The sequence below is a fragment of the Eublepharis macularius genome, chromosome 5, assembly GCF_028583425.1.
Source record: "Eublepharis macularius isolate TG4126 chromosome 5, MPM_Emac_v1.0, whole genome shotgun sequence".
Classification (NCBI taxonomy): domain Eukaryota; kingdom Metazoa; phylum Chordata; class Lepidosauria; order Squamata; family Eublepharidae; genus Eublepharis; species Eublepharis macularius.
The window spans coordinates 123,176,036-123,190,921 of NC_072794.1; the positions used below are offsets into that span (position 1 = coordinate 123,176,036).

At 42.5% G+C, this 14,886-nt stretch overlaps 1 protein-coding gene across 1 annotated transcript in view; it reads right to left on the minus strand.

Moving 5' to 3' along the window:
* The window catches only part of RHOC (ras homolog family member C), a 33,902-nt gene extending 19,016 nt beyond the window's left edge, over nucleotides 1-14,886 (minus strand). Inside the window, exon 1 of the mRNA XM_054980126.1 lies at nucleotides 14,801-14,886. The gene's annotated coding sequence lies outside the window, so the exon portion shown is untranslated. The remainder of the gene's footprint in view (nucleotides 1-14,800) is intronic.

Consider the following 14,886-nt stretch of genomic DNA (forward strand, 5'->3'; position numbering starts at 1 on the left):
CGCTCAATACGAACACATTTCAAATGGCCTTCTCCCCCACATATGAGAAACCCATTTAGAATTGCCTCTTTTTTCACATGTACACACCACCAGCAGGGTGAGAGACAAATTTCCAGTAATCTTTCTAATACAACTAGAACATAAAAATGTAGGGGCATGAAAAATATGAGCATAAAGCATTCTTCTTACACAAAGGATACTAGGACAAACACATTTTAGCCATTCACAGAATTTTAAAACACATTCTGTACAAAGGACTTTACAGAAACAGATTCAGATACCAGATTTTCAAGACATCTGAATACAGAGACGTATTTATTGGACATATGACTGAGACACACCAAAAACTTGCCGACAGACCTGGGGAGTCTCAAACATCCAAATCAGCACTGGTATATTCAACCAGAGGTTATTTCATAGAAAAAGAGCTGCAGGAACTCATTAGCATAACTCATTAGCATATGCCATGCCCCTTGACCAGGCTAAAATGCTGCCAGAGGGGGGAGTGTTCCCCCCACCTGGCAGTGACCCCAATCCAGGCTGAAAGGGGCCCAAAATGGATCAGGCCCAAAACGGCCCAGATCGGGTTGGTGCTGGGCAGGGGAAGGGTTCCCTGCCAGGCACTGACCCAATCCTGGTGGTTTTGGCCCCGACCCAGCCAAAAAAATGGCCATTTGGGGCCCGTTTGGGCCTGGATCAGGGCAGAAACAGCCAGGACCAAGTCAGTGCTACGCAGGGGAGGGTTCCCCCACATGGCACCGATCCTATCCCAACCATTCCAGCCCTTATCCCAGTGGAAAGGGGGGGGGCAAAATGGCCATTTGGGGCCCGGATTGGGACTGAAATGGCCGGAACCAGGTCAGTGCACCGACTCAATCAGGACAGTTTCACCCTGATCCAAGCAGAAATGGTCCCAAAAATTGCCATTTGGGGCCCATTTTGGCCAGGATCAGGGCCTAAAGAGCTGCAATCAGGTCAGTGCTGGGCGAGGAAGCCTTCTCCCACCTGGCACCGACCTGATCCAGAAGGTTTTGGCCCCAATCCTGTGTTTTTATCCTGCTCATGGACTGTTATGTTGGGGTTTGTCCTTGTAACTTGGTGTTCCTTTATTAGCCACCTTGAGTCTAAGGAAAGAAGGCAGGATACAAATATTTCAAATAAATAAATTTCTGCTGTGACATGGGCTGTTCCCCCTAGAAAATATCTGGTTGCTATGCTACTCCATTAAGAATATCTTTGCACTTGTGAAAAAAAGAGTGAGCATGCAACAACAGCACTTTCAGGGACCATCATTCAAATTAAAAGATACCAGTTTCTCCCATTACATGCCATATTAAACTTATTCCAGAATTTTTTAAAAAAATGTTAAGAGAAAAAGAGCATTATGGTATGGTTGTTTTAAGAAATGGTGATGTACAGCAAATGAAGGGACATGCAGAATACTGTTTCTGCAGTCACCCAGATACAAGAAGAAGCAAGCTGTGACTCTCAAAACCCTCCCACAAATTTTGTTAGTCTTACAGGTTCTACTGGACTCTTGCTTTTTCCAGTTATTGGTTTATTATTCTGACTAGCTAACATGCATTAGACTTAGTCTCATGTGCTTCAAGCATATTTAAAATGCACAGTGATTTATGCTTCATCTGTTCACCACTTGAAGTGTCCTCTACTTGGGGGCTGCTTTAGAACTATACTGTAGACTTGTGGGTGGCGGGGGTTGCTCATGCTTATAAGCTGCCTGTTTACATATTTGCCACAGCCATATGTATCTTTATGATGTTTTATATCCGTGACACTTCATATTTGTTTATGTATCATCCATCTGATTCTGATTGCTTTTGTAGAGTATTGTGCAATAGTGCCTTCCAATAAACTGCTTCATTTGTATCAGAAACATGTCAGAGTCTCTTGTCTTCCTACTGACAATCACATAACCAACAGGGTGACAGAAACCAAGACCTTCTGCTTAAGGGGACTGAATTAACACCTTTCTCCACAACAGGGATCCAAGGCAACCCTGTGAAGTAGGTTAGGCTGAATGTGTAACTGGTCACCCAGTCAGCACCATGGCATGGCTGGGGTTCAAACCAGCAACTCTAACCAGTACATCATACTGGCTTTCATGGAGTAGCTGCTGTTGAAGAGTCAAAAGCAGCCATGCCTGTGTGAGTCATGCAAGCTGGGCGGTAGTAAGTAGCCCAATTGTTGCTGATGAGCGTGGCCCCAATCAGTCCTCCCTCAAAGGCCAAAAGAGACCTGGAAAGGGTCCAGCCCCCTCTCCCTTGTGGTAGTGTTGGACTAGGATCTGGGAGAAGCAGGTTCAAATCCCCACTCTACCACAGAAGCTTGCTGGGTGACCTTGGGCCAGTCACACACACACAGCCTCACAGGGTTTCTGTGGGGATAATATGGAAGGGAATTATGTATGCCACCTTGGATTCCCATTGGGAAGGTGAATTTTAATAAATAAATAAGTGTATTGACAGAAACCAAGATTTCTAACTCATATTGGGAATAATGTTGTGGGTACCACTGAAAAGACATTTGTTTTTTAAAGCTACATGCACTGCTTTTATTATCTTGGGGATTTTAACCCACCAACTTATTTTTAGAGTCCAGATTTTGTTTTTTGTAAACCTGGGGCTTTTTTCAGGTTTGCAGGTAAATCTGTCTTATCTGTTCATAGCTCCAGTCTCTGGATCTAAGTACCCACAGATTTGGCCATGTTGAGAACGAGATCTATTGATGGCAACCTGTGAACTCTTTCTGCATGAAGGTGATAAAGGAAGAAACTCTTACTGGCTTGGTTACGCACTCTGTCTAATTGGGGGACCTCTACAAGTCAAACATTTGCACACTGCTTTAAGAATTTTGGTTGGTCTTTAAAGTGGTGTCGTTTTGCTATCCTTATAAATTGTTCCAATAACCAACCTGTTTCTCAGCCACTCTGAGAAAATCTCTCCCCTAGATGTATGCAATTACATGTTAGCATATACCTATTAATAGGTAGAAGCAATGAAGGGGGCTACATAAGTTTGAAGTGGGCACACAGTTTATGACAAATGCCAGCTTTTGTACCAGCATAGAAGGCTAGGCAGCCTCAGTGCTCAAGTGAGATGGTGGAGAGGGGAGAACAGTATAAAAACTATTTGTTGAATCTATTAGGAAGGTCAGGGAAATGCCTTCCCTCTTTCAAAAATGGGTAGAATTCTGAAGCCAGTATGGCATACGAATTTCAGAAGCAGCATCCAACCCCCAAAAATTAGAACAGGAAAGCTGAAAGCAGAAAGGAAAGAGTGACAAACAAGGTCTCTATTAAGGGCAGATACAAAATACACAAGAAGATGCCCAGCTAAAGTAAACACTTCAAACTCAATAAATGGAGTGTGATGTTGAAGCCAACTGAGGCCCAGCAGATACAGCTAAATTAAGTCAAACTTCTGCAGGCAATGGAAGCATCATGCACTGAAAACTATAAATGAGTGGAGGGGGGAGAAGAAACCGATATTAGACAGTATTCTAGAGTATTCTAGAAGGAACCTTGATAAACTGGCTCAAATGAGCAAAAGAAACTGACAAGGAAGAATGCAGTCCACATCTTCCACTACTTTTGCACTGATCTCTGCTTGCTGCCATCTGATTCTTTTAGGCAAAGTAAATCTAAATTCATGCTGTCAAGCAGGTGGAGAAAATCTGCCTGATACACAAGAGGCATAAGACTGCAACACATACTTACATGGATCATCAGAAAGAGCTAAATCAAAAATGGAACTGTTAAGTGGAACGTTCCATGACACATGGCCACCTCCCACATGGTCAGCCTCTCTCTCACTCTGTATCAGTACTCCTTCATATGATCCCTAAGGCAGTCCTCATTGTATTGATTATACTGGATTTATTGCATTGTTCTCTAATCTTGTAATTCCTATTGATGGCGACATGTGAACTCTCTCTGCATGAAGGTGGTAAAGGAAGAACTGCCTGTATTATACTGTTTTTTTAGTGTAATGTTATCTGATTGCCTGACCCGCCAATGGAATTTTTAGTAATGACTGCTCCACTACAAAAAAGAAAAGAAAATGAGAGACTGTAGTGATTAGGGTAGTGGATTAAGACTGGGAAAGTCCAGGTTCAAGGCTGCACTCAGCCACAAAACTCATTGGGTGACTTTACTCCCACAACCTAACCTAACTAATTGACCCTATAAAATGGGGGACAGAATAGCCCATGTATGACTCCATGAGCATATGGAACCTTAAAGGAACGATGGGGTTTAAAACAAATCAAATGAAGTGGACATACATCTGCAGAACTAGCCACAAATATATGGATACAGAATCTTTAGATTAGAGGTATTGGGCTGCCTTGCTGAATGAGTGTGTCCCATATTTTTATTTTATCTAATACATTTTTATGGCATCTTTTCACCCATATGGATTCCAAGGCGGCCATAATTTCATTATTAAAACAACAATTAAAATAAAGTATATACAAAATAAACAATTCAATAAATATATATAAACACATAACACAATAAGGGAAGAGGGTCAGCAACAGTTACTGGGGGTACGCCAAACAAAAAGTCTTTGGCAGAAGAAGAATTTTTATGAGGAGAGAGGAAACGAGAATTTTTATGAGGAGAGAGGAAACGAGAAGGTCCTTTCTTGGGTTCCCACCTGTCTAGCCTCAGATGGTTGGGGCACCTAAAGAAAGGCATCCCAAGATGTCCAGAGTGGATGGGTAGGTTCGTACAGAAAGGCCCTTCAGGTATGCTGGTCCCAAGCCATGCAGGACGTAAAGGTCTTGAATTGGGTGTGAGAGCAAGTTGGGAGCTAGCACAGAATAAGACTGGGGAGATATTGTCCATGCAATATGGACAACCCAATCCAGTCAACCTCCTGGCCACAGCATTCTGTATACAATGTAACTTCTGGACAGTTTAAGGGCAGGACTGCAGTAGAGTGCATTGAAATAATCCAATCTAGATGTTACCCAGGCATGAACTACAGTGGAAAGACCCTTCCTGCTTAGGAAGGGATGCAGCTGGCTTACCAGCTGGAGGAAGCCACCCCCAGCAACTGTTGCCAGCTTGTTAATCCAACAGGAGGCCTGGAGCTAGGAGTACCCCCAAGCTATGGACCTGCTTCTTGAGGGGGAGAGCAACCCCAGTCAGAACAAGAGGTATCACAATACCTGGGTCAAACCTTCCACTCACTACCTCCATTTTGTCAGCATTAAACTTCAGCTTGTTTTACCCATTCTAAAACTGCCTCCAGGCTTCCACTGCTTCTCTCAGATCTGCTGGAAGCACAAAAGAGTGCCAAGTGTCATCCGCATATTGGTGGAAACTCAGCCCCAAATCTCTGGATGATATCTTCCAGTAGCTTTCCACAGATGTTGAAAAGCATAGGGGACTCCCATTCACTTGAGAGCCAAGTGGCGGAGCAGCAGTTCCCCAGCATCACACGGACCAAGACCACTACAGAACAGTGCCTGCCAGTTCCAACTCCAAAATGTGGTCTTGAAGAATACCATGATCAATGGTATCAAGAGCCACCAAGAGGTCCAAGACAGTTAACAGGGTTGCATTCCTCCTTCTTCTCATTCTTACAATTCTTAAGTGAATGCAAGTCCACTGGAGTATTATAAGGGTGATCACCTGGAGATTGGAGGGCTCTGTCATGACACATTGGCTCATGTGACGTTATTGAGCTACGGCAGCCAGCTGTTCAGGCATGTCTGTCCAGATAAGGGGATGAGTTATTCCCTCTCCTACATGAGTTGAAGCCTCAGGCCAAGCTTGCCTTACAGTAAGCCTCAGCAAAGCAATTTTTCAGAAGTGGAATTTTTCACACAGAGAGTACTGTACAGACTTCTTTAAAGTCTTTTCCTTTCATTTTGTGAAATGTGGATTCCAGCTAGGTGTATATGTCATGCACATTGGGTTTAAAAGAATAGTTGCTTTACTGCTTCAAGCCTTAGTTTTAATTGGAAAACCTAGTAGATCTGTATTGCACATCTGCTAAAAATGCCAAGCAGTCTTAAGGCCCCATCCAGACAGCAACTTAGTATGTTTCCAACATAATACTGTATCACACAACCAAGAAGTATCCCCATAGAAAGAAAGGTACATTTCTCCATACTTAGAGCCATCTGGAAGAACCTTCATCTTCATCCTGTTCTTATCCACAGCAACTTGAGAATTCTGGAAGCAATTTCACAGGCATGATTAAAAGCACTACTTCTAGATGTAACAGTCCATGGGAAGAAAGGGAAATGGACTGCCTCGTGAAGAATCAATGCAGAATAAGGCTATCTAAATTTATTTACTTACTTCAGTTATAACCTGCTCTTTTCCCCAATGAAGACCCAAAGCAGTTTACAACATTTTCCTCTCTTCCATTTTACTTTTCTAGAAACAGAAACAGGGGAAAGGTGCAGGTCCTACTGAGACCCCAAAGCCCAATTCATGTTTATTTTTCACATGCTTAGGCAGAATGGCCCACTTTAATCCTTTATGTCACTGATGGTCCACTTGGCCCTCTCCCAATCAGCACAGCTTCCCACATCTCACTGCAGACATAAAATGCACATCAAGGTGTGTTTTGTTATATAAGCCAGAGGCAGTTTTAGCATGGAGGCAGAGCTTAGTATGGAGCTGCTCAAGCTGACCTAAGTGCTTAGCACTTGCTATTCTCCGAGCCTTTATTAGGTCATGTGAAGTAGCCATGCCTACACAGGGATTTTCAATAATTAACCAACTAATAGTTTTATACAAAATCAAACAAAGCCCTGAACCTCCCAGCGCAGAACAAGTCCTTATAAATATCACAGTAAAAGCTGGAAGCACAGATGGCAATGCAAACAAGTTAAGATTTTACTCTACTTTGCTAAGAAGTTGATTGCAACTAATTTTCAGAGCAACTAAAGTTAAGTGCTTGTCTCCGAATGCTTCTAGTCTGCCATATATAGCACCAGAAGCCTATAGGTGGGAGTAGGAAACATATTCAGAAAAATATACTTGCTTTCAAACTACAAAACTGACTAATTTGGTCTTTATCAGAACTCATAAAATGCCAGACACAGCATTGTAAGTGGTGGTGTGGTATTCTTCGGATTCTCAAAATCCTTCCTGTTATGGCCATTTTTCAGTTAGAGGGGACTATTCTGTTTATCATTTCTGGCAAGGAAATGGCAGAGCACAGAGGAAATGCAGTTCTCTTCCCCCCTGTAAAATTCTGGGTTTCAAATAATCTAATACAATGTTTATAAAACTTTTGATAGCGAGGCACACTTTATTTCTGAATTAAAATAGAAACATGCTCCATTTATACCACAGAAAGTTGATGATCTCTGCCTGAATGTGGACAAAGGCCCTGCTTCTCTGTTGCTCCTCCTGGATCTATCTGCAGCCTTCAATACAGTAGACCATGCCATCTTGTTGAGGTGCCTGGAAGCAGAAGTGGGTATCAAGAGATGTGCCCTGGAATGGTTTAAATAATTTCTCATGGAATGGACCTAAAGGGCTGCTGTTGGATACCAACTATCTCTAGAGTGAGAATTATCTTGCAGGGTTTCACAGGGCATAGTCTTATCTTCCATGTTATTCAACCTCTATGTAAAGCCTTTAGATATGTAACTGGGTGCTATCAATATTAGATAGTAAAGAGTCCAGTAGCACCTTTAAGACTAACCAACTTTATTGTAGCATAAGCTTTTGAGAACCACAGCTCTCTTCATCAGATGCATGAGCTGTGGTTCTAGAAAGCTTAAGCTACAATAAAGTTGGTTAGTCTTAAAGGTGCTACTGGACTCTTTATTATTTTGCAACTACAGACTAATGGGTCAAAAAGAGTCCAGTAGCACCTTTAAGACTAACCAATTTTATTGTAGCATAAGCTTTCGAGAATCAAGTACTCTTCGTCAGATGCATGGTACAGAAACTGGTCAAATATAAAAGAGGAGGGGAGGAGAGAGAAGGTGCAGTTAGGTGGGGAGAGGGAGGATGAAACCAAAACATACCTTTGCTAGTAAATGTAAACATCTCCTTTTGGTGTGTTGGTCAGTTGGCTTGGGTGAGGCTTCAAAGGAGTTTGCCATGTAAGGGAAATCTGTTACCTGTGATAATGTGATAACCATTCATAGTCCCTATTCAGTCCCAGCTTGACAGAGTCAAATTTGCATATGAATTCCAATTCAGCAGCCTCCCGTTGGATTTTGTTTTTGAAAGGTTTCTGTTGAACTACAGCGACCTTTAAGTCTTTAATGGAATGTCCTGGTAGATTCCTTTACAGAGGGGGGGTCTGGGGGAGCCCAGTGGCACCTGGCGTGGGCTTTCGGGGACCACAGTTCTCTTTGTCAGATGCATCTGACGGGGAGAGCTGTGGTTATCAAAGGCTTATACTACATAGGAATTGGATGGTCTAGCTGTTTTACTGCTGCAAACTAACACGGCAAACTCCTTTGAAGCCTCACTCAAGCCAACTGACCCCCACACCAAAAGGAGATGTTTACATTTACTAGCAAAGGAATGTTTTGGTTTCATCCTCCCTCTCCCCCCCTAATTGCATCTTCTCTCTCCTCCCCTCCTCCCCCCTCCTCTTCTATATTTGACCAGTTTCTGTACCATACATCTGACAAAGAGAACTTGATTCTTGAAAGCTTATGCTACAATAAAATTGGTTAGTCTTGAAGGTGCTACTGGACTCTTTTTGATTTTGCTACTACAGACTAACATGGCTAACTCCTCTGGATCTAAGACTAATGGGTAACTACTCTGGATCTATCAATATTAGATAACATCCAGCTCTATATCTCTCTATCCGAATCATGGTGGCATGCAGTAAACATCTTGGGTCGCTGCCTCATGGCTGTTGTCAAATAACTGCAAATTGAAATTGAACCCAGACAAGATAGAAGTGATGCTAGTTGGGAAGGCAGAGATCTTGAAGGACACTGTACTCCTCTCTTTCGATGGAGTTCACCTGACCCTTGCAAATTCAGTTAAGAGTCTAGGGGTTATACTGGATCTAGTGCTAGAAAAGCAAGTGAAGGCAGCTACAAAAATGCTTTCCACAAACCCAGCCTAGCCTGGAAGATAGGCTGTGTCGAGGTAGCGGACTCTCTGGCCACCTGATTCCAGGACATGGTAACATCGAGACTTGACTACTGTAATGCACTGTAGAGAGTCTTAAAATTGCTTATGCTCTGTTTTAGCATTTCTTCTACTTTGTATTGGGTTTCTGCTGATTTTAAAACTTTGCAAATTTTCATCTATTACATTGTTTATTGAAATGTCCTTGAAACTGACTGTACTGACTCACACTGTGTAATCCACCTTGAGTCTCAGTGAGAAAGGTGGACTGTAAATAACATAAATAGATAAAAGAGCTACTTTTGCTACTACATGAAGTACTGATGTATGCCTACATGAAGTACTGATGTATGCAAAAGGTCATGCCCTTTTGCTACTACATGAAGTACTGATGTATGCCTTCTGATTAGAAAAAGGCAAGCTCCAAATACGCATTGGATGAGTGGAATAAACTCCATTATCAGGTTGTCTCGCCTTTTGGGGAGGCATAGGTGATATTATTTCAAAGCCCTCCTTACAATTTACTAATTTGATTGGGAAAGTGATGTTAAATTAAGAGGTGCTTAACTCTAGAGCCCGCACCAAGCTGTTATTTGCACTATAGGGTAAAACAAACAAACAGAGCTAATAGGAACTAGAGGGAAAGTCAGGAGGAGGTTCAGATCAGGGAAACAACAAAATAGGCGGAGCTTAAATCAGACTTCTCTTCAATCAAGTTAGCAGCTCCACACAGCTTCTTTGAAGTACATATACTCTATAGGAAAGCCTGATCACAGATCTCTGAGCATCTCACCCCGTTTGACCTTTACAAGCAAACTTCTGACACAGGCTGATCTATTCCGCAACAACCCGGTTTTCTCAATTTCCTAAAAAACTAAGGCCACATTCAATCCAAACAGCAATGGATATTGTGCTGTCACCACCCTATAGCTTTCATTTATACTTGGATTTTCCTCTGTGGAAAAGCCAGTTAGAATGATGGACTAGGATCTGGGAGATTCAAGTTCAAATCCTCTCTCTGCCATGAAAAGCTGTTGAGAGACTTTGGGCCAATCACACAGAGTCAGGCTAGCAAACCTACCTCACAGGGCTGTAGTTAGGATAAAATAGAGAAAGGAAAGATGTATGCTGCTTTAGATGCCCATTAGAGAAAGGTGGGGTATGAATGTAATAAATAAAATTAATCCTATTGCAAATTAATTGCTGTACAGTTAACAGTACAATATCCATTGAAGAGATGATGCAGCCCAGGATGGGAAAATTTAATCAAGACATGGAGGTCATAAATTCGGCCCAATTTCTCCATCTTCTGACCCCTGTGGAAATTGCTTTGTTTTAGCTGTTTTCCTCCTGGTTTGTGCCACTGTAATATCTAATTTGCCACTTGCATAGAAGGGGCTTCCCTTTTAAGTCTGAGGGGTGGGCATTCTGCTGCATTGCTATTGGGAGTAATCGGGCTATCATCTTTGCAAAAGCACTGAACCTGTCCCCAAAAGAGGCTAAGAGGCAAGGCCAGTTCAGGGACTCATGCAGAGATGCAGCCTCTACTATGCCCAAATATTTAAGTACATTAAATAAATATTTCTCATAACACTTTAGCAGTTACAATGCAACACAGAATATTAATTCAAAAGCTAAGTATTTAGTTGAACTTGAGTATTATAATATGAGTGTATAACAAAGCATAAAATAAAGAGTTCTACATGCAGCTTTTTCCTCATACCTAAATCAGATTTAAACCTAAATCAGCAAATGGGGCACTTAATATAACCTCCATGTCCACAAGTCACATGGACCTCATGACTGACTTCAGAATTCTTGCTGTTGAGCGTCACAGCAAAGCTGAAGCTGAAAAGAAGCAATTTTTCAGAATGGCCAAACCAGACAGATTGCTTAAGTGAGCATCTCATGTTAGTGACATACTCTACATTGCCTTTCAGAACTCAAAAATATGTGGCAACCAAAAAACAAATAGTAACCCCCCACCCCCCAAATGCAGGCTGTCTTTCCCAGAATTACACTTCTGGATTATGGAATAATTTCTCTTTTAGTGAGCACAATGTCTACATTCATTCATCTTGGCACAGCAACAATGTTATTTGTACCCTGAACATTATCTAACTAGATCTGTCAGAACACAGACTTGCTTGCTCACCAGGTGTCCAACAGGCCTATCTAGATCCAGTCACTTGTACCTTCAGATATGATAAAATCTTTGCAAACAAGACATTCTAGACTGACAGTTGTAGTATCTTTATATGACTCAGTGCAGTCCACGTTCCCTGTTAGCTAATTCAAATGTCGCTGTATACCTGGCAATAACTACAGGCACCTCCTTAAGAACAAACTAGGAGGCAGGGTGAAAAGGAAAGAATGTGTACAAGATGCAAGAATTTCCACCATCATGAAAAATTAGAGACTTAAAGTAGTGATTTTTCCAGTCCCCTGGGATTCAGATAGGAGTGACTATTTTGAACAACAATCCATTTAAAAAATTCAAAGAAATTTCAAACTTACTAGAGTTACAGTGCTGTTTCTTTACTGCCTACACTCAATTGTGGTTGAGAGATAATTTGAAATGTGTATGATACCCACACACACTGTTACGCTCTAAAACTTAGAAAGGTCCATTAGACTATCTGGTTCAATTTGTCTTATTTCAAACAAAGCACTTCCAAATACACAACTGTCATAACCAAAATACGTTGCTGCTACATACATTTTTAAAGTCAATATTATTATACTACAGTCTAGGGAAGAACTTCTAATGAGTGCATTACTGTTCCTGCCTTCAGTCAATTAGTATTTGTCCAATACATTCCTTGCATTACATGGCATTAAGTTCCTCCACAACAAGCACACGGTTACTGAATATATTTGGAGACAACCCATTTTGACCATCTCTTGGTAGAGGATGGCTGTTCTGCCCATATTCTGATTGCAGTGTAGCTTCTTAAGGCAAGCAAATGTTTCCAAAGGTGGAGCCACCAGCCTGCTGAACTGAATAAAGAGTTAACACGAGAATGTATCTGTGCAGCTCCAATTCATTTAAATAAGGCTTGTGCAGGAGAACTTCCTGGAGGGGTGAGCAACAAAAATTTAGGCTCAAATGACAGTTGGCTAAAGCTGTTTGAAAACCAAAAGATTTTCATACAATCTAAATGGAACTTAAAAGCAGGAAAAACTTCAGCTGGCTGCTTTTTAATGGCATTTCTCTCTCTTTAAAAAAATTTCCTTCACTCGGGAGAGCAAGGCCATTTTTTATCCATTAACCAACAGATATCCCAGAGTCCCCACAGAGCAAACAAAACATCTGCCAGTCACAGAGATCACTCTGAATCAACACAACCATTCTGCTGCCATTTTAGTCAGGGTCCTCTAAGCCAGGGCAGAATTTAGAGGGCCTGGTTTGCATTTTCGGACTGAGCTGCCAAATTCCAGAAGCTACTTAAAGAGAGCAATGCTCAGTCATGGTTTCGGAATGCTTCCTTGTTCCGAAGCTATTCAACAACCAGCACAACCTCCTCCCCACACCCTCATATAAATGTTTAACAGTGAACTAAGCAAGATTACTTATTTTTCAAAGGTCACAGGGAATCACTGTTCATTTCTCGTAACAAACCAGGGAATACAACAGCTTCACAAAAAGGCATGAAGTTCCCAATAAGCAGCACATTGGAGCATGCAAGAAAAACAAACAGAGCTTGGGAATTATGCTCTCAGCTCGCTGCTGTTCTTCATCACCATATCATTCACCTCATTTTGCAGTCAGAGTTCCTACCGGTCCTCACTCACTAGTGTGGTGGGGGTGGGATTCAACCCATCCCAAGCCCTGCCAGAAGTCAGGGAGGCCCAGAAACTGGATGAAGAGAGCCACTCCTTTAGATTACAGTAGGGAAGCTGAATCCAAACTTTGGGTTCAGCTTGATCCAGGCCTCAGTTCTTAAACTTATTATAATGAAATAAAGAAGGAAAATCCTATGAGCATGTGCAGAGTAAAGTGACTCAATGATGAGGGAAAGGCAGACCCTCCTACTTAGGGATTAGGGATAATGTTTTCAGTGTCAGAGTGGGGGCAACTCCAGGCTTGGGGCCAAGGGTTGCCAACATACCTGGAGAAAAGTATCCTGTTCCTTTAACAGACCCTTAATATGTAGAGATGGACAGCTAAAATGCTTCATGGCATGGAGATAAGCATACCACTATGCCTCCATTAAAGGGAAAGGACTTTTTTTCTCTCTCCAGGCATCTGCCAATCCTACTCAAGGCTCAATTTTCCTTTAAGAAAATAAAAGCTGTTAAACTCCTTGAGCAATATGGTCAATAGTTAAGGCCTTGTCCACAACTACTTTACTTGGAGTGCCCCTTGGAGAAGCAAGAGGTGTGATGGGTCAGCTCTTCATCCCGATCTCGTGGGTGCTCAACTTTTTTGGTCCTTGTCTCTTTACCAAATCTGATTTGGTTCAAAGCCCCCAATTATTGACTCCTATTCTAAAAGGAATAAATTAAGAGATGACAAAGATGCCCACTTCAAAAATTACCGTACATAAAACACAGCGGCATCACCTACATTTCTTCCCTGTACACCAGTTACAAGAAGCAGAGCCTTTTTTGTGGTGGCCCATGATGTTGTAGACAACCCAAGACCCACCGTGAATAAGAAACTTACAGACTTTTAATCCCACTGGGGACCAGAAGGAAGGTGGTGTGGTTGTCTGTGCAGAAATTTAAACATAATTTCTTTAGAAATGTTCAGGCCTGCTACAATTTCATTTGTTTGCCTGGGATTTCAACAGGGTATAAACTGAAGGTATCTTGGAGGGGGGAGTTAATGGGGGGTATTTTTTGTTTGTTTTAAATTATGTTTTAAATCACAATTTGTAAGCTGCTTTGAGCTGCCAGGAAAGCCCAGACATAAGGATTCAGTTAAAAAATGTATCTTTTAAAAATTGATTTTATGTTTATCAGCTGCCTCACTGAACCAAAAGTGAAAAACTCACAACCCCCCTCACTCACGTAAGCCGTCCACTCTATTTACATCTGAAGTTACAAGGTTTGTTCGACTTACAGCCCAATCTCCTCCACTACAGAAACCACCACACCACTGCCTTCCCAGAGTAAAACTCTGTACCCATCCTCCCTATATGGTATAACTCAGTAGCATACTAAGTGTGCTATACATTAATCCAAAATAAGTACCCCCTGCCCCATCTCACCATTCCATACAGCATGTACTCAACGGGAAGGAGAAAGTTCTCCCTTCTCCACTTCTTTAAGGGCATTTCAGGAGGGGCTGAAGCACTCTTTGCGAACACAATTGAGGCGCAACGCCCTACAGAACTTCATGCCATTTACTTCCACGTACAGCTGTACAGAATCGTGCTGTCAACCAAGTTCAAGCATCAGTCCTATACTTTTAACGGAGTAAATCCCGCTGAAAACAGGCAGAGTTGTTTCCGAGTAAGCATGCACTGAAAAGTACGGTCTGCTCACCTCCCCACTCCTCTTCCCCGGCCCTCCTGCGCATTTTGACTACCCCCCCTTCTCTCTTCCCCCATAAAGCACCCCCTCCCCCCGCCCTCGCTACCGCTCCCCACGCGGCGCGTATGCATCCCAAGCTACTCCGCTAGACGGGACGCCAAAGAACCCCGCAGCGCTGGCCGAACGAATGGAATGGCCGAGTCCGCGCCGCCTCATTCCCCGTACCTTAGCGTGGCGTTGGATCCCAGCAGCGCGCCCTCTCTCCCGGTCCTGACTAAGCAGCTCGGAAGACCGGGAGGCGGGCTTGCACT